The sequence below is a fragment of the Triticum urartu genome, chromosome 4, assembly GCF_003073215.2.
Source record: "Triticum urartu cultivar G1812 chromosome 4, Tu2.1, whole genome shotgun sequence".
NCBI classification, from domain to species: domain Eukaryota; kingdom Viridiplantae; phylum Streptophyta; class Magnoliopsida; order Poales; family Poaceae; genus Triticum; species Triticum urartu.
The window spans coordinates 8,638,346-8,658,662 of record NC_053025.1 but is presented as its reverse complement, the minus strand read 5'-3'; positions in this window follow the sequence as shown (position 1 = coordinate 8,658,662).

Here is a 20,317-nt window from a genome sequence, read left to right as displayed (position 1 = left end):
AGCTTCCACTTCAATTGGTGTAGGTGCCACATGAACAACTTCCTATGCCCTGCTACACACTAGTTGAAGTGACGGTTCAATAACCTCATCAAGTCTCCACCATCCTCCCACTCAATTCTTTCGAGAGAAAATTTTCCTCGAGAAAGGACCCGATTCTAGAAACAATCACTTTTGCTTCCGGATCTGAAATAGGAGGTATACCCAACAGTTTTGGGTGTCCTATGAAGATGCATTTATCCGCTTTGGGCTCGAGCTTATCAGGCAAAACCTTTTTTCACATAAGCGTCACAGCCCCAAACTTTTAAGAAATGACAACTTAGGTTTCTCTAAACCATAGTTCATACGATGTCATCTCAACGGAATTGCGTGGTGCCCTATTTAAAGTGAATGCGATTGTCTCTAATGCATAACCCATAAACGATAGTGGTAATTCGATAAGAGACATCATAGTATGCACCATATCCAATAGGGTGCAGTTATGATGTTTGGACACACCATCACACTATGGTGTTCCAGGCGGTATTAGTTGTGAAACAATTTCCACAATGTCTTAATTGTGTGCCAAACTCGTAACTCGGATATTCATCTCTATGATCATATCATAGACATTTTATCCTCTTGTCACGACGATCTTCAACTTCACTCTGAAATTACTTGAACCTTTCAATAATTCAGACTTGTGTTTCATCAAGTAAATATACTCAGCATCTACTCAAATAATATGTGAAGTAAGAACATAATGATATCCACTGCTTGCCTTAGCACTGATTGGACCGCACACATCAAAATGTATTACTTCCAACAAGTTGCTTTCTTGTTCCATCTTACTGAAAACGAGGCCTTTCAGTCATCTTGCCCATGTGGTATATTTTCATGTATCAAGTGATTCAAAATCAAGTGAGTCCAAACGATCCATCTGTATGGAGTTTCTTCATGCATATATACCAATAGGCATGGTTCGCATGTCTCAATCTTTTCCAAAACGAGTGAGTCCAAAGATCCATCAACATGGAGCTTCTTCATGCATTTTTATACCAATATGACTCAAATGGCAGTGCCACAAGTATGTGGTACTATCATTACTATCTAATATCTTTTGGCATAACATGTGTATCACTACGATCAAGATTCAATAAACTATTCATTTTAGGTGCAAGACCATTGAAGGTATTATTCAAATAAATAGAGTAACCATTATTCTCCTTAAATGAATAACCGTATTGCGATAAACATAATCCAATCATGTCTATGCTCAACGCAAACACCAAATAACAATTATTTAGGTTTAACACCAATCCCGATGGTAGAGGGAGCGTGTGATGTTTGATCACATCAACTTTGGAAACACTTCCAACACATATCGTCATCTCACCTTTAGCTAGTTTCCGTAGCCTTTTATTTCGAGTTACTAACACTTAGCAACCGAACCGGTATTTATTACCCCGGTGCTACTAGGAGTACTAGTAAAGTACACATTAATATAACGTATATCCAAAATACTTCTGTCGACCTTGCCAGCCTTCTCATCTACCAAGTATCTAGGATAGTTCTGCTTCAGTGACCGTTCCCCTCATTACGGAAGCACTTATTCTCGGGTTTGGGTTCAACCTCGGGTTTCTTCACTAGAGCAGCAACTGATTTGCCGTTTCATGAAGTATCCCTTCTTTCCTTTACCCTTCTTGAAACTAGTGGTTTTACTAACCATCAACAATTGATGCTCCTACTTGATTTCTACTTTTGCGGTGTCAAACTGTTGGGGAACGTTGCAGAAAACAAAAATTTTCCTACGGTTTCACCAAGATCCATCTATGAGTTCATCTAGCAACGCGTGATCGGATTGCATCTACATACCTTTGTAGATCACGCGCGGAAGCGTTCAAAGAACGGGGATGAGGAAGTCGTACTCGATGTGATCCAAATCACCGGAGATCCTAGCGCCGAACGGACGGCACCTCCGTGTTCAACACACGTACGGTCAGCGTGACGTCTCCTCCTTCTTGATCCAGCAAGGGGGGAGGAGAGTTTGATGAAGATCCAGCAGCACGACGGCGTGGTGGTGGATGCAGCAGTCACCGCAGCAGGGCTTCGCCGTTCTTCTGCGAGAGGGAGAGGTGTAGCAGGGGAGAGGGAGGCGCCAAGAGTCAAGGGTGCGGCTGCCCCTCCCTCCCCCCCTTTATATAGGCTCCCCAAGGGGGGCGGCGGCCCTAGGAGATGGGATCTCCTAGGGGGGCGGCGGCCAAGGGTGGAGTGGCCCCCAAGGCAAGTGCCCCCCCCCACCCTAGGGTTTCCAACCCTAGGCGCAGGGGGTGGGCCAAGGGGGCGCACCAGCCCACTATGGGCTGGTTCCCCTCCCCACTTCAGCCCATGGGGCCCTCCAGGATGGGTGGTCCCACCCGGTGGACCCCCGGGACCCATCCCGTGGTCCCGGTACAATACCGGTGACCCCCGAAACTCTCCCGATGGCCGAAACTGCACTTCCTATATATAATTCTTCACCTCCGGACCATTTGGGAACTCCTCGTGACGTCCGGGATCTCATCCGGGACTCCGAACAACTTTCGGGTTACTGCATATTCATATCTCTACAACCCTAGCGTCACCGAACCTTAAGTGTGTAGACCCTACGGGTTCGGGAGACATGTAGACATGACCGAGATGGCTCTCCGGTCAATAACCAACAGCGGGATCTGGATACCCATGTTGGCTCCCACATGCTCCTCGATGATCTCATCGGATGAACCACGATGTCGAGGATTCAAGCAACCCCGTATACAATTCCCTTTGTCAATCGGTACGTTACTTGTCTGAGATTCGATCGTCGGTATCCCAATACCTCATTCAATCTCGTTACCGGAAAGTCACTTTACTCGTACCGTAATGCATGATCCCGTGACCAGACACATGGTTACTTTGAGCTCATTATGATGATGCATTACCGAGTGGGCCTAGAGATACCTCTCCGTCATACGGAGTGACAAATCCCAGTCTTGATCTGTGTCAACCCAACAGACACTTTCGAAGATACCCGTAGTATACCTTTATAGTCACCCAGTTACGTTGTGACATTTGGTACACCCAAAGCACTCCTACGGTATCCGGGAGTTACACGATCTCATGGTCTAAGGAAAAGATACTTGACATTGGAAAAACTCTAGCAAATGAACTATACGATCTTGTGCTATGTTTAGGATTGGGTATTGTCCATCACATCATTCTCCTAATGATGTGATCTCGTTATCAATGACATCCAATGTCCATAGTCAGGAAACCATGACTATCTGTTGATCAACGAGCTAGTCAACTAGAGGCTTACTAGGGACATGTTGGTGTCTATGTATTCATACATGTATTATGATTTCCGGATAACACAATTATAGCATGAATAAAAGACAATTATCATGAACAAGGAAATATAATAATAATCCTTTTATTATTGCCTCTAGGGCATATTTCCAACAGTCTCCCACTTGCACTAGAGTCAATAATCTAGTTACATTGTGATGAATCGAACACCCATGGAATTCTGGTGTTGATCATGTTTTGCTCTAGGGAGAGGTTTAGTTAACGGATCTGCTACATTCAGGTCCGTATGTACTTTAAAAATATCTATGTCTCCATCTTGAACATTTTCACGAATGGAGTTGAAGCGACGCTTGATGTGCCTGGTCTTCTTGTGAAACCTGGGCTCCTTGGCAAGTGCAATAGCCCCAGTGTTGTCACAGAAGAGTTTGATCGGCCCCGACGCATTGGGTATGACTCCTAGGTTGGTGATGAACTCCTTCACCCAAATTGCTTCATGCGCTGCCTCCGAGGCTGCCATGTACTCCGCTTCACATGTAGATCCCGCCACGACACTCTGCTTGCAACTGCACCAGCTTACTGCTCCACCATCCAAAATATACACGTATCCGGTTTGTGACTTAGAGTCATCTAGATCTGTGTCGAACCTAGCGTCGACGTAACCCTTTACGACGAGCTCTTCGTCACCTCCATAAACGAGAAACATTTCCTTAGTACTTTTCAGGTACTTCAGGATATTCTTGACCGTTGTCCAGTGTTCCTTGCCGGGATTACTTTGGTACCTACCTACCAAACTTACGGCAAGGTTTACATCAGGTCTGGTACACAGCATGGCATACATAATAGAACCTATGGCTGAGGCATAGGGGATGACACTCATCTCTTCTATATCTTCTGCCATGGTCGGACATTGAGCTGAGCTCAATTTCACACCTTGCAACACAGGCAAGAACCACTTCTTAGACTGATCCATATTGAACTTCTTCAATATCTTATCAAGGTATGTGCTTTGTGAAAGACCTATGAGGCGTCTTAATCTATCTCTATAGATCTTGATGCCTAATATATAAGCAGCTTCTCCAAGGTCCTTCATTGAAAAACTCTTATTCAAGTAGGCCTTAATGCTGTCCAAAAGCTCTATATCATTTCCCATCAAAAGTATGTCATCTACATATAATATGAGAAATGCTACAGAGCTCCCACTCACTTTCTTGTAAACACAGGCTTCTCCATAAGTCTGCATAAACCCAAACGCTTTGATCATCTCATCAAAGCGAATGTTCCAACTCCGAGATGCTTGAACCAGCCCATAAATCGAGCGTTGGAGCTTGCACACCTTGTCAGCATTCTTAGGATCGACAAAACCTTCCGGCTGCATCATATACAATTCTTCCTTAAGGAAACCATTAAGGAATGCCGTTTTTACGTCCATTTGCCATATCTCATAATCATAGTATGCGGCAATTGCTAACATAATTCGGACGAACTTCAGCTTCGCTACGGGAGAGAAAGTCTCATCGTAGTCAACCCCTTGAACTTGCCGATAACCCTTAGCGACAAGTCGAGCTTTATAGATGGTAACATTACCATCCGCGTCCGTCTTCTTCTTAAAGATCCATTTGTTTTCTATCGCTCGCCGATCATCGGGCAAGTCTGTCAAAGTCCATACTTTGTTTTCATACATGGATCCTATCTCGGATTGCATGGCTTCAAGCCATTTGTTGGAATCTGGGCCCACCATCGCTTCTTCATAGTTCGAAGGTTCACCGTTGTCTAACAACATGATTTCCAAGACAGGGTTGCCGTACCACTCTGGTGCGGAACGTGTCCTTGTGGACCTACGGAGTTCAGTAGAAACTTGATCTGAAGTTTCATGATCATCATCATTAACTTCCTCTCTAGTCGGTACAGGCACCTCAGGAACATTTTCTTGAGTTGCGCCATTTTCCGGTTCAAGAGGTAATACTTCATCAAGTTCTACTTTCCTCCCACTTACTTCTTTCGAGAGAAACTCCTTCTCTAGAAAGGATCCATTCTTGGCAACAAAGATCTTGCCTTCGGATCTGAGGTAGAAGGTATACCCAATAGTTTCTTTAGGGTATCCTATGAAGACGCATTTTTCCGACTTGGGTTCGAGCTTTTCAGGTTGAAGTTTCTTGACATAAGCATCGCATCCCCAAACTTTTAGAAACGACAGCTTAGGCTTCTTCCCAAACCATAATTCATACGGTGTCGTCTCAACGGATTTCGACGGAGCCCTATTTAAAGTGAATGCGGCAGTCTCTAAAGCATAGCCCCAAAATGATAGCGGTAAATCGGTAAGAGACATCATAGATCGCACCATATCTAATAGAGTGCGATTACGACGTTCGGACACACCATTACGCTGAGGTGTTCCAGGCGGCGTGAGTTGTGAAACTATTCCACATTTTCTTAAGTGTGTGCCAAATTCGTGACTCAAGTATTCTCCCCCACGATCTGATCGCAAGAATTTGATTTTCCTGTCACGTTGATTCTCAACCTCACTCTGAAATTCCTTGAACCTTTCAAAGGTCTCAGACTTGTGTTTCATTAAGTAGACATACCCATATCTACTCAAGTCATCAGTGAGGGTGAGAACATAACGATAACCACCGCGAGCCTCAACACTCATTGGACCGCACACATCAGTATGTATGATTTCCAATAAGTTGGTTGCTCGCTCCATTGTTCCTGAGAACGGAGTCTTGGTCATTTTACCCATGAGGCATGGTTCGCACGTGTCAAATGATTCGTAATCAAGAGACTCTAAAAGTCCATCTGCATGGAGCTTCTTCATGCGTTTGACACCTATGTGACCAAGGCGGCAGTGCCACAAGTATGTGGGACTATCATTATCAACCTTACATCTTTTGGTACTCACACTATGAATATTTGTAGCATTACGCTCGAGATTCATTAAGAATAAACCATTCACCATCGAAGCATGACCATAAAACATATCTCTCATATAAATAGAACAACCATTATTCTCGGATTTAAATGAGTAGCCATCTCGTATTAAACGAGATCCTGATACAATGTTCATGATCAAACTTGGCACTAAATAACAATTATTGAGGTTCAAAACTAATCCCGTAGGTAAATGTAGAGGTAGCGTGCCGACGGCGATCACATCGACCTTGGAACCATTCCCGACGCGCATCGTCACCTCGTCCTTCGCTAGTCTCCGCTTATTCCGCAGCTCCTGCTTTGAGTTACAAATGTGAGCAACTGCACCAGTATCAAATACCCAGGAGCTACTACGAGTACTGGTAAGGTACACATCAATTACATGTATATCACATATACCTTTCGTTTTGCCGGCCTTCTTGTCCGCTAAGTATTTGGGGCAGTTCCGTTTCCAGTGACCACTCTCCTTGCAATAAAAGCACTCAGTCTCGGGCTTGGGTCCATTCTTTGGCTTCTTCCTGGCAGCTTGCTTGCCGGGCACGGCAACTCCCTTGCCGTCCTTCTTGAAGTTCTTCTTACCCTTGCCTTTCTTGAACTTAGTGGTTTTATTCACCATCAACACTTGATGTTCCTTTTTGACTTCTACCTCTGCTGATTTCAGCATTGCAAATACTTCAGGAATGGTCTTTTCCATCCCCTGCATATTGAAGTTCATCACAAAGCTCTTGTAGCTCGGTGGAAGCGACTGAAGGATTTTGTCAATGACCGCGTCATCCGGGAGATTAACTCCCAGCTGAGTCAAGCGGTTATGCAACCTAGACATTTTGAGTATGTGCTCGCTGACAGAACTATTTTCCTCCATCTTACAGCTGAAGAACTTGTCAGAGACTTCATATCGCTCGACCCGGGCATGAGCTTGAAAAACCATTTTCAGCTCTTCGAACATCTCATATGCTCCGTGTCTCTCAAAACGCTTTTGGAGCCCCGGTTCTAAGCTGTAAAGCATGCCGCACTGAATAAGGGAGTAATCATCAGCACGTGTCTGCCAAGCGTTCATAACGTCTTGGTTTTGTGGGACGGGTGCGTCACCTAGCGGTGCTTCTAGGACATAATCTTTCTTGGCAGCTATGAGGATGATCCTCAGGTTCCGGACCCAGTCCGTATAGTTGCTGCCATCGTCTTTCAGCTTGGTTTTCTCTAGGAACGCGTTGAAGTTGAGGACAACGTGGGCCATTTGATCTACAAGACATATTGTAAAGATTTTAGACTAAGTTCATAATAATTAAGTTCATCTATTTAATGAACTCCCACTCAGATAGACATCCCTCCAGTCATCTAAGTATAACATGATCCGAGTTAACTAGGTCGTGTCCGATCATCACGTGAGACGGACTAGTCAACATCGGTGAACATCTTCATGTTGATCGTATCTTCTATACGACTCATGCTCGACCTTCGGTCTTCTGTGTTCCGAGGCCATGTCTGTACATGCTAGGCTCGTCAAGTCAACCTAAGTGTTTACATGTGTAAATCTGTCTTACACCCGTTGTATGTGAACGTTGAAATCTATCACACCCGATCATCACGTGGTGCTTCGAAACAACGAACTGTCGCAACGGCGCACAGTTAGGGGGAACACTTTCTTGAAATTATTATGAGGGATCATCTTATTTACTACCGTCGTTCTAAGTAAACAAGATGCAAAAACATGATAAACATCACATGCAATCAAATAATAATAGTGACATGATATGGCCAATATCACATAGCTCCTTTGATCTCCATCTTGGGGCTCCATGATCATCTTGTCACCGGCATGACACCATGATCTCCATCATCGTGTCTCCATGAAGTTGCTCGCCAACTATTACTTCTACTACTATGGCTAACACGTTTAGCAATAAAGTAAAGTAATTTACATGGCGTTTTCTCAATGACACGCAGGTCATACAAAAAATAAAGACAACTCTTATGGCTCCTGCCGGTTGTCATACTCATCGACATGCAAGTCATGATTCCTATTACAATAGCATGAACATCTCATACATCACATATATATCATTCATCATTCATCACAACTTTGGCCATATCACATCACAAAACACTTGCTGCAAAAACAAGTTAGACGTCCTCTAATTGTTGTTGCAAGTTTTACGTGGCTGCAATAGGGTTCTAGCAAGAACGTTTTCTTACCTACGTGAAAGCCACAACGTGATTTGCCAACTTCTATTTACCCTTCATAAGGACCCTTTTCATCGAATCCTCTCCAACTAAAGTGGGAGAGACAGACACCCGCCAGCCACCTTATGCAACTAGTGCATGTCAGTCGGTGGAACCGGTCTCACGTAAGCGTACGTGTAAGGTTGGTCCGGGCCGCTTCATCCCACAATACTGCTGAAGCAAAATAAGACTAGTAGCGGCAAGAAAGTTGACAACATCTACGCCCACAACAAATTGTGTTCTACTCGTGCAAAAGGAACTACGCATAGACCTAGCTCTGATACCATTGTTGGGGAACGTTGCAGAAAACAAAAATTTTCCTACGATTTCACCAAGATCCATCTATGAGTTCATCTAGCAACGAGTGATCGGATTGCATCTACATACCTTTGTAGATCATGCGCGGAAGCGTTCAAAGAACGGGGATGAGGAAGTCGTACTCGATGTGATCCAAATCACCGGAGATCCTAGCGCCGAACGGACGGCACCTCCGTGTTCAACACACGTACGGTCAGCGTGACGTCTCCTCCTTCTTGATCCAGCAAGGGGGAGGAGAGGTTGATGAAGATCCAGCAGCACGACGGCGTGGTGGTGGATGCAGCAGTCACCGCAGCAGGGCTTCGCCATTCTTCTGCGAGAGGGAGAGGTGTAGCAGGGGAGAGGGAGGCGTCAAGAGTCAAGGGTGCGGCTGCCCCTCCCTCCCCCTTTATATAGGCTCCCCAAGGGGGACGCCGGCCCTAGGAGATGGGATCTCCTAGGGAGGCGGCGGCCAAGGGTGGAGTGGCCCCCAAGGCAAGTGGGGCGCCCCCCCACCCTAGGGTTTCCAGCCCTAGGCGCAGGGGGTGGGCCAAGGGGGCGCACCAGCCCACTATGGGCTGGTTCCCCTCCCCACTTCAGCCCATGTGGCCCTCCGGGATGGGTGGTCCCACCCGGTGGACCCCCGGGACCCATCCGGTGGTCCCGGTACAATACCGGTGACCCCCGAAACTCTCCCGATGGCCGAAACTTCACTTCCTATATATAATTCGTCACATCCGGACCATTCCGGAACTCCTCGTGACGTCCGGGATCTCATCCGGGACTCCGAACAACTTTCAGGTTACTGCATATTCATATCTCTACAACCCTAGTGTCACCGAACCTTAAGTGTGTAGACCCTACGGGTTCGGGAGACATGTAGACATGACCGAGATGGCTCTCCGGTCAATAACCAACAGCGGGATCTGGATACCCATGTTGGCTCCCACATGCTCCTCGATGATCTCATCGGATGAACCACGATGTCGAGGATTCAAGCAACCCCGTATACAATTCTCTTTGTCAATCGGTACGTTACTTGCCCGAGATTCGATCGTCGGTATCCCAATACCTCGTTCAATCTCGTTACCGGCAAGTCACTTTACTCGTACCGTAATGCATGATCCCGTGACCAGACACATGGTCACTTTAAGCTCATTATGATGATGCATTACCGAGTGGGCCCAGAGATACCTCTCCGTCATACGGAGCGACAAATCCCAGTCTTGATCCGTGTCAACCCAACAGACACTTTCGGAGATACCCGTAGTATACCTTTATAGTCACCCAGTTACGTTGTGACGTTTGGTACACCCAAAGCACTCCTACGGTATCCAGGAGTTACACGATCTCATGGTCTAAGGAAAAAATACTTGACATTGGAAAAACTCTAGCAAATGAACTATACGATCTTGTGCTATGTTTAGGATTGAGTCTTGTCCATCACATCATTCTCCTAATGATGTGATCTCGTTATCAATGACATCCAATGTCCATAGTCAGGAAACCATGACTATCTGTTGATCAACGAGCTAGTCAACTAGAGGCTTACTAGGGACATGTTGGTGTCTATGTATTCACACATGTATTACGATTTCCGGATAACACAATTATAGCATGAATAAAAGACAATTATCATGAACAAGGAAATATAATAATAATCCTTTTATTATTGCCTCTAGTGCATATTTCCAACACAAACATCACGAATTTGCTCAAGGATCATCATGTCTATCCCTGATATGTTATAGTTCATCATGAAGCTCTAATAGCTTGGTGGCAGTGACTATGGAGAACCATCACTATCTCATCTGGAAGATTAACTCCCACTCGATTCAAGCGATTGTAGTACTCAGACAATCTGAGCACATACTCAACGATTGAGCTTTTCTCCCTTAGTTTGCAGGCTTAAGAAACTTGTCAGAGGTCTCATACCTCTTGACGTGGGCACTAGTCTGAAATCCCAGCTTCAGACTTTGGAACATCTCAAATGTTCTGCGACGTTTCAAAAACGTCTTTGGCGCCTAAATTCTAAACCGTTAGTGTCGGGGATATACCCCGCGGTATGACCCGCCCAGATGTATAACCCAGCCGGACTTGGCGACTCACTAATGACCCGCCCTGACTGGACGACTCGCTAAGTGATCCGCCCGAGCCTGGCGACTTATGGGTGACTTGGCAAGCGGATCAAAGGAGCGACAAGACCCGGGGGCCTAAGAGGCTCAAGGCCCAGAAGGCTGGCTACGTTATGGTAGGCCGGCTTAAGAGGAAAGGCGTGAGGAATATCTCCTTTACGAGGAAGCAAGACCCGGACTTGTAATCAACTTGTAAGAGAAGATAGACTAATCCTAGTCCTACTAGGACTCCACATGTAACCCGCCCCTCTAACTTATATAAGGAGGGGCAGGGCTCCCCAAAGGGGGACAAGCAACAAGAAACAATATCTAGGGCTAGACATCAAGAGGAGAGCCGTCTTACGGCGACTTCCTCATAATCATAATGAGACCTAGCCACAAACAGCATGTAGGGTTATTACCGGATAATGTTTCCCGGGGCCCGAAGCTGTCTAAATCCTCGTCTTGTGTGTAGCGTCTCTCGATTCCGCTCAACCCCTTCAAGCTACCACATAGATGCGTTGGCCTCGCGACTAAGTCCTTACACTAGGACATCTGCCGTGACAATTCCACGACAGTTGGCGCCCACCGTGGGGCTCGCGCACGGTGGTGTTGAGTTTTGGAGGGATCTCTCATATGGATCGAGAAGCTTGCGGTTGACTAGATGAAGAAGAAGAAAAGGCTCGCAAGATAACCCGGCATAACATAACTTTGGGCAGAGCCGGTAAAGTTCATCGTTGAGTTGGGATTAAATTTTTGAGTGGGTAGCACAAGGTTAAAGTTCAAGAAGAATTAGGATCATTGGGCTTATGTGTGTTCGCTGCCGCCGTCTTACGATCCGCCGAGACCGACAGGTGTTCGTTCCCTGTACAATTAAGATATCTAAGCCAAGTCGATCTTGAGGTTCTGCTGCAAGGCGCCAGGAGCAAAGACCAAGACCAAAAGAGATGAGATCAGACAAAAAAGACGTCAACAGATGCAACCCACGCCTGAGATGAGGAGACATGGAAGACAAAACCGACAGCGACCTGGACCTCGTCTCGGCCTCGTTTTTTGCTGCACCGTGGACAGCTCTCAGCAGCCTCAAATACTGGGTTGGCTAATATTATTAAATTAGATCTGAGGCAAACTGCTGTCCGGGCAACACAGGGATCAGTCTGATCTGATTTTATTAAACTAGATTTACCTTGTTCTCCTCTGAACCGAGGGTCACACGGAAGATGCTGGTCCTCTAGACCGATCCGTACAAGAAGCCAGTCGTCAGGGCATTTTCTTTTGAAAAAAATATACTTTTCATCCCTCAATTCTTCGTAAAGTCTAGATTTGGTCCCTTAACTCTAAAACCGGACAACTTGCACCCTTAACTACTGAAACGGGACAAGATTCATCCCTGGTCACGGTTTTGACCGGTTTTGGTGTTGTCACACCCCGGTTTTGACCGTGCCGACTCAAATCCGCGTACATTTTCTAATTCCGCTTAATGTTTTCAAATTCGGGTACTTTTTCAAATACGTGAACTTTTAAAAAAATTGTGTACCTTTTCCAAATCCGCGTACTTTTTTCAAGTACACATATTTTTTTAATCCACGTACTTTTTTAAAGTTCATGTGGTTTTTTCAAATTCATGTAATTTTTTAAAATTGATGTACTTATTCATATTCGCGTACATTTTTTTGGATTTGAAAATTTTATGCGAACTTGAAAACGTACGCGGATTTGAATTTCTTTCACGCTAAATAGAAAAAAAATGTGTGGAGTTGAAAAATTATGTCAACTTGAAACAACTATCTGAATTTCAAACAAAGTTCATGGATTGGAAAAGGAACATGGATTAAAAAACTACACCAACTTTACAAAGTATGCGGATTTGAAACAGGTACGTGAATTTCAAAAACACTTCATAGATTTGAAAAAAAACTTGGATTTGATAAAATTACACGAACTTGAAAAATACACTGATTTGAAAAAAGTACACAAATTTCAAAAAGTTCATGGATATGAAAAAATTAGACGAATTTGAGTCAGCACCGGTCAAAACCGGGGTCAGTCAGCACTAAAACCGGTCAAAATCGAGAGCAGGGACGAACCTTGTCCAGTTTCGTTAGTTGGGGGTGCAAGTTGTCCGGTTTCGAAGTTGAGGGACCAAATCTAGACTTCACGCAAAGTTGAGGGACGAAAAGTATACTTTTCTCTTTTCTTTTTTCCTTGATGCTACCGATGATACATCTCCTGATTGGAAGGATCGCTGCTACATCCGTTTGGAAGAGTCAAAGGTCAACATTAGAGAAGGTCCTAAAAAGAAATCCGATGGAAATCATGCCTTATCATGAGGCTCAAGCATACAAGTCAAGGAAAGAAAGAAGGGAACGCCTTTGACCCGGCTTCAGGAGTCGGTCACGACCCGGACTATGCTTGGTTGCCGAGTCGCCCGCAGCGTGCAACTCGCTGTCGAGATTACCAAGCCGCCGAGACAGTTAAATATCTACTGTGATACACTATTTTGCTGATTTAAAACCCCCAGGCGTCAACTCACAAGCTGCTGGTGCTATGACATTTTGGGTCGTCGCCCCTGCTACATCAACATAACGCGACTGACTCGACGTTCGCACGACTTACTGCGCCGGTGATTGACTTGCCCGTCCGCACGGCTTACCGTGCCTGCGATTGACTTGCTGTACGCGCGGTTTACCGTGCCTGCAATTCATTTGCCGTTTGCACCGGATTACAACGCCGGTGCCGGCTCTCTCCATCTGCACCGGCTTACAACGCCACAGCCGACTCATTTGTCCGAGCCGCCTCTGATGCTGCAGTCGTTTCACTGTGCGCCCTGCGGTCCGGCCTATTCAAAGTGCCGGGTTGACTAACGGACTTTACGCACAGATCATCTGTCATTCACAAACATCAGGTGATATCCATCTAAATTTATCTTATCAATACTTATTGTTTTTTGTCAAAAAAACAATTACTCTGCCCTGTAATATTTTTACACAGGACAATTTTTATGCTATTATACCACGGATACAGAGTGCATGCACTAGCATTCTTCTATTCCACGTTGCTCAACAGACATGCGCACAAGCCGCCGTTCCCGTGGTCCAGTCCGCATCAACTCATCAGGACCGTGCGAATTGCCCAATAAAGCACGCACAGGCCGCCGTCCCCCGCAGTCCGGTCTACATCAACCTACGACCGACTCGCCTGTCCGTGCCGGCTTAAAACGCCGGTGCCGACTCTCCTCGTCCACACCGGCTTACAACGCCGCGGTCGATTCATCTGTCTGCTCGCATGGCCGACTCGCCCATGATTGATTTCAGCTTCACCGTGGTGATTATCAACTCCGCGGTGGATATTTTCTAGCCTAACATATCAGGTGAAATCCATCCATTATATTTTTACATTATACATTGCTTTCTTTAAAAGAGCAATTACTCTGGCTTGCAAGTTTTCCAATGCAGGACAAGTTGTCTACTGCAAAAATGAGTTATTATATCATTGCGCTGTTGAAGGACTCATACCGGTTTATATCACGGTCAAATATGGAGAGTCTCAAGCCAACTCGTCGAGTAGTCTTAAGACTTGGGGGCTACAATGACATGACTCGGGAACTCCGGGTCACTGGAGGGAATGATAACCCGGTTTCGGAGGACACCGCCATATTGATAAAAATTTAAAGGCCGTTAGAAAATTGCCGGTTCAAATTAAAGATTCCGGCTCAAGAGACATCTTTCTCCCGCAAAGCTTTAAAGCCCTCAAATCTGGTTCAAACATCCGGCTCAAGGTAAATTTGTCTCTTACAAAGTTTTGAAGCTCTCAAATCCGGTTAAAAGTTCCGATTCAAAAAGATTTAAATCTCTCGCAAGTTCGAGTTCTCAGAAAAATTAAAGGTTGCCAAAAGAACTTGCTGCCATGATGCGCGGTTCAAACTTGGATATCCTGCCTTACGGCTTATCTTATTATGATCACTTGGGGGCTTCCTGCTCATCGAGCATAGCTATCAATACCCTCTTGATCGGCGCAATGCCAAAATTTATACGGTCACTTGGGGGCTTCCTGTTCAAACATAGGTCGTATTCGAACCAAAGAGAACATAGCTGTCGATACCCTCTTGATCGACATCGCCAAAGCCACTAGGGGCTATATGATCGTATTTGAATCTTAGCTTAACCCCTTTGGAACAGTTTACTGATCGTATCCGAATCAGAAGCCTCAAAAAGTTTTATTTTGTCTCTGGTAAAGTTTATTGCAGTCACAATTACTTAACTTGAGACCTTTTTGGGATTATATCTCAAATATATATAAGTGTTTTATGCTTAACCCGGCTTGACATTTGACTATAAGTCGCCAGTTTATGACAATCATCATCTATGTGGAAGCATTGGCTTCTAAGGATTGGGTTATTACCCTTACTGCACAGGTTTTGTAAGCCGACAGTACAAATTCAATATCACAGTAGTTATATGTGAGATATTATGACCCGCCCTGGTTTTGACGCTAAGTCGCCGGGGCATATGTTGTTTAAACTCTCTGCAGGATTTGCAGAAATATGACATGTAAATGATTAAGTTCAAGCTCATTACCAAAGTTGATGCTTCAAAATGATTATCCGTTCTGGATTTTTCTCAAAAGGCTATAAGCCGCCGGGTCATGAAAATTCCGGTTTACAATGAAGGCGTATTGAATCGCCATCGGCCAAGAGCCGCCGGGTATTTAAACTCCGGATTTACTTATCAACAGATAAGGTATTTGAATTCTTTAAAATAGCCAACATGGATGGATTTTCAATGATGATATTGAATGATTGAGGTTTTCATATCGGATTATATTATTCAAATTTTGAATAGCCAACATGGCTGGATTTCTATTATGATTATCAATAACCAGTATTATGATTAAGGTTTTCAAAGTCGCTTTAGCGCCACAGCTATTATCTTTATCAATGGGCATGGTTTATTTTACAATGGAGGAAATAGTCCCGAGTCGCTGCAGGCTTACGACCCGGCACTTGGGGGCTACATTATTCAAGTTGAGGTTACATCAAATATGCAAGTCTCATGTCGCTGCAAGTATGCACCATGACACTTGGGGGCTAATGCAAAGTCATTTTTATTGGCCTTATTGAAGACCCAACTCATCCCATTGTAATGAGCCGGCCCTTGGGGGTTACCAATTGCTCCTGTTAAAATTCAAGATACACAAGCCTTATTCCATTATATATTGAAGGATCCACTGCTCAGTTGGTAAAGCATAAAGCTCTTAACCTTGTGGACGTGGGTTCAAGCCCCAGGATGGGGGTTACATCATATGATATTATTTTCAATGAAAAGTCCCAGCTTAGTATTATCTTACTAAGCCGGCCCTTGGGGGCTACACGTTACTGCTCAAATTTACATCATCATATTTACAAAGTCCCTGCTTATTATTACATAATGACCCGACACTTGGGGGCTAATGCATATTGCTCTTTGCTTAAGACAATTCTAGGATGACCCGGCTACACTACTATGACTATAGCCGACTCATGGGGGCTACACAACTGAATTTCATTTAAAGCCATGGTGATAAGTCCTGGCTTATTCATGCTGATTAAAACCGGCCCTTGGGGGCTACATGTATTATGGATATAAGGGAGAAATATCTTCAAATTTTCAGTTTGAGTAAATCAGATTGACCCGGTGTCTGCAAAAATCATAAACCGGCGTCGGCGACAATTATGACTCGGCATCATCTATTTATAACCCGGCAATTTTGGTAATCATAAACCGGCAAGTTTTATATCTCAAGTTGGCTGAATATAAGTTGAATATTTGAAGACCAATATTTTTGTCAAGTCAGAGCATTGAAGACTGACTCAAATGGATGCTTTATTTACAATATTTCTTCTACAAGCAAATTGACTATGAAGTTGGTCCATTGATCCGGATTTTCCAGAAGGAGGAGATGACAAGGACTTAAGGATGATCAAGTGTCGGCTTACAAGAATATTTAACCTGGAACACAATCTGTCAAATTTGTTCTTGTGTTTATGTTGCAGATCAGTTTAACATGGATAAATCCAAATTAAACTTGGGGGCTAATGTCGGGGATATACCCCGCGGTATGACCCGGCCAGATGTATAACCCGGCCGGACTTGGCGACTCACTAATGACCCGCCCTGACTGGACGACTCACTAAGTGACCCGCCTGAGCCTGGCGACTTATGGGTGACCTGGCAAGCGGATCAAAGGAGCGACAAGACCCGGGGGCCCAAGAGGCTCAAGGCCCAGAAGGCCGGCTACGTTATGGTAGGCCGGCTTAAGAGGAAAGGCGTGAGAAATATCTCCTTTACGAGGAAGCAAGACCCGGACTTGTAATCAACTTGTAAGAGAAGATAGACTAATCCTAGTCCTACTAGGACTCCACATGTAACCCGCCCCTCTAACTTATATAAGGAGGGGCAGGGCTCCCCAAAGGGGGAGAAGCAACAAGAAACAATATCTAGGGCTAGACACCAAGAGGAGAGCCGGCTTACGGCGACTTCCTCATAATCATAATGAGACCTAGCCACAAACAGCATGTAGGGTTATTACCGGATGATGTTTCCCGGGGCCCGAAGCTGTCTAAATCCTCGTCTTGTGTGTAGCATCACTCGATTCCGCTCAACCCCTTCAAGCTACCACATAGATGTGTTGGCCTCGCGACTAAGTCCTTACACTAGGACATCTGTCGTGACAATTTCACGACAGTTAGCATTACGCACTGAACTATCACGTAGTCATCAAAACATGTATGTCATATGTTCGCAACATCCACAAACGATGCTCGAGGTTCAGCACACCGAGCGATGCATTAAGGACATAAGCCTTCTGCGCAGTAATGAGGATAATCCTCAGTTTACGGACCCAGTCCGCATAATTTCTACTATCAACTTTCAACAAAATTTTCTCTAGGAACATATCTTAAATAGTAGAACCAAAGCGTAAGCTACGACATAATTTACAAATACCTTTTGACTATGTTCATGATAATTAGGTTCATCTGATTATTTAATGAACTCCCACTTAGATAGACATCCCTCTAGTCATCTAAGTGATACATGATCCGACTCGACTAGATCGTGTCCGATCATCACGTGAGACGGACTAGTCATCAACGGTGAACATCTCCATGTTGATCGCATCTACTATACGACTTATGTTCGACCTTTCGGTCTCTTGTGTTCCGAGGCCATGTCTGTACATGCTAGGCTCGTCAAGTCAACCTAAGTGTTTTGCATGTGTAAATCTGGCTTACACCCGTTGTATGCGAACGTTAGAATGTATCACACCCGATCATCACGTGGTGCTTCGAAACAACGAACCTTAGCAACGGTGCATAGTTAGGGGGAACACATTTCTTGAAATTTTAGTGAGGGATCATATTATTTATGCTACCGTTGTTCTAAGCAAATAAGATGTAAACATGACAAACATCACATGCAGATCATAAAGTGACATGATATGGCCAATATCATCTTGCACCTTTGATCTCCATATTCGAGGCGCGACATGATCACCTTCGTCACCAGCATGACACCATGATCTCCATCATCGTGTCTTCATGAAGTTGTCTTGCCAATTATTACTTCTACTACTATGGCTAACTGTTAGCAATAAAGTAAAGTAATTACATGGCGTTTTTCATTGACACGCGGGTCATACAATAAATTAAGACAACTCCTATGGCTCCTACCGGTTGTCATACTCATCGACATGCAAGTCGTGATTCCTATTACAAGAACATGATCAATCTCATACATCACATATATCATTCATCACAACCTTTTGGCCATATCACATCACACGGCATATGCTGCAAGAACAAGTTAGACGTCCTCTAATTGTTGTTGCAAGTTTTTACGTGGCTGCTATAGGTTTCTAGCAAGAACGTTTCTTACCTACGCCAAAACCACAACGTGATATGCCAATTTCTATTTACCCTTCATAAGGCCCTTTTCATCGAATCCGATCCGACTAAAGTGGGAGAGACAGACACCCGCTAGCCACCTTATGCAACTAGTGCATGCCAGTCGGTGGAACCAGTCTCACGTAAGCGTACGTGTAAGATCGTCCGGGCCGCTTCATCCCACAATGTCGCCGAATCAAGATAAGACTAGTAGCGACAAGTAAATTGACAAATCATCGCCCACAACTACTTTGTATTCTACTCGTGCATAGAATCTACGCATAGATCTAGCTCATGATGCCACTGTTGGGGAACGTAGCAATAATTCAAAATTTTCCTACGTGTCACCAAGATCAATCTAGGAAATTCTAGCAACGAGAGAGAAGGGAGAGCATCTTCATACCCTTGAATATCGCTAAGCGGAAGCGTTACAAGAACACGGTTGATGGAGTCGTATTCGCGGCGATTCAAATCGCGGAAGATCCGGTCTAGCGCCGAACAGACGGCGCCTCCGCGTTCAACACACGTACAGCCCGGTGACGTCTCCTCCTTCTTGATCCAACAAGGGGAGAGGAGAAGTTGAGGGAGAACTCCGGCAGCACGACGGCGTGGTGGTGGAGTTTGTGGTATTCCTGCAGGGCTTCGCCAAGCTCTACGGAGGAGAAGGAAGACTTGGAGGAGGGAGGGGCTGCGCCAGGGAAGGGGTGCGGCTGCCCTCTCTCTCCCTCACTATATATAGGGGGAAGGGGGTGGAGGAGGCGCCCTAGGGTTCCCTAGGGGAGGGGCGGCGGCCACAGGGAAAACCCTAGATGGGTTTGGGCGCCCCCACCCCTAGGAAACTTGCCCCCCAAGCCGGGAGGGGCGGCTGCCCTAGGGAAGGCGCCCCCACATCTCCAGGTTACGTGAGAGGGGTTGGGAGGGGCGCACAACCCCTTAGTGGGCTGGTGTGCCCCCTCCCCTTGGCCCATAAGGCCCCCCAACGCTTGTCGGGGCCTCCGAAACACCTTTCGGTCACGCTGGTCGTCACCCGGTACTCCCAGAACAATTCCGGACTCCAATACCCTTCGTCCAATATATCGATCTTCACCTCTGGACCATTCCGGAGTTCCTCGTCACGTCCGGTATCTCATCCGGGACTCCGAACAACCTTCGGTAACCACATACTATTTCCCATAACAACTCTAGCGTCATCGAACCTTAAGTGTGTAGACCCTACGGGTTCGGGAACCATGCAAACATGACCGAGACATCTCTCCGACCAATAACCAACAGTCGGATCTGGATACCCATGTTGGCTCCCACATGTTCCACGATGATCTCATCAGACGAACCACGGTGTCGGGGATTCAATCAATCCTGTATACAATTCCCTTTGTCCACCGGTATGTTACTTGCCCGAGATTCGATCGTCGGTATCCCAATACCTCGTTTAATCTCATTACCGGCAAGTCTCTTTACTCGTTCCGTAACGCATGATCCCGTGGCTAACTCATTAGCCACATTGAGCTCATTATGATGATGCATTACCGAGTGG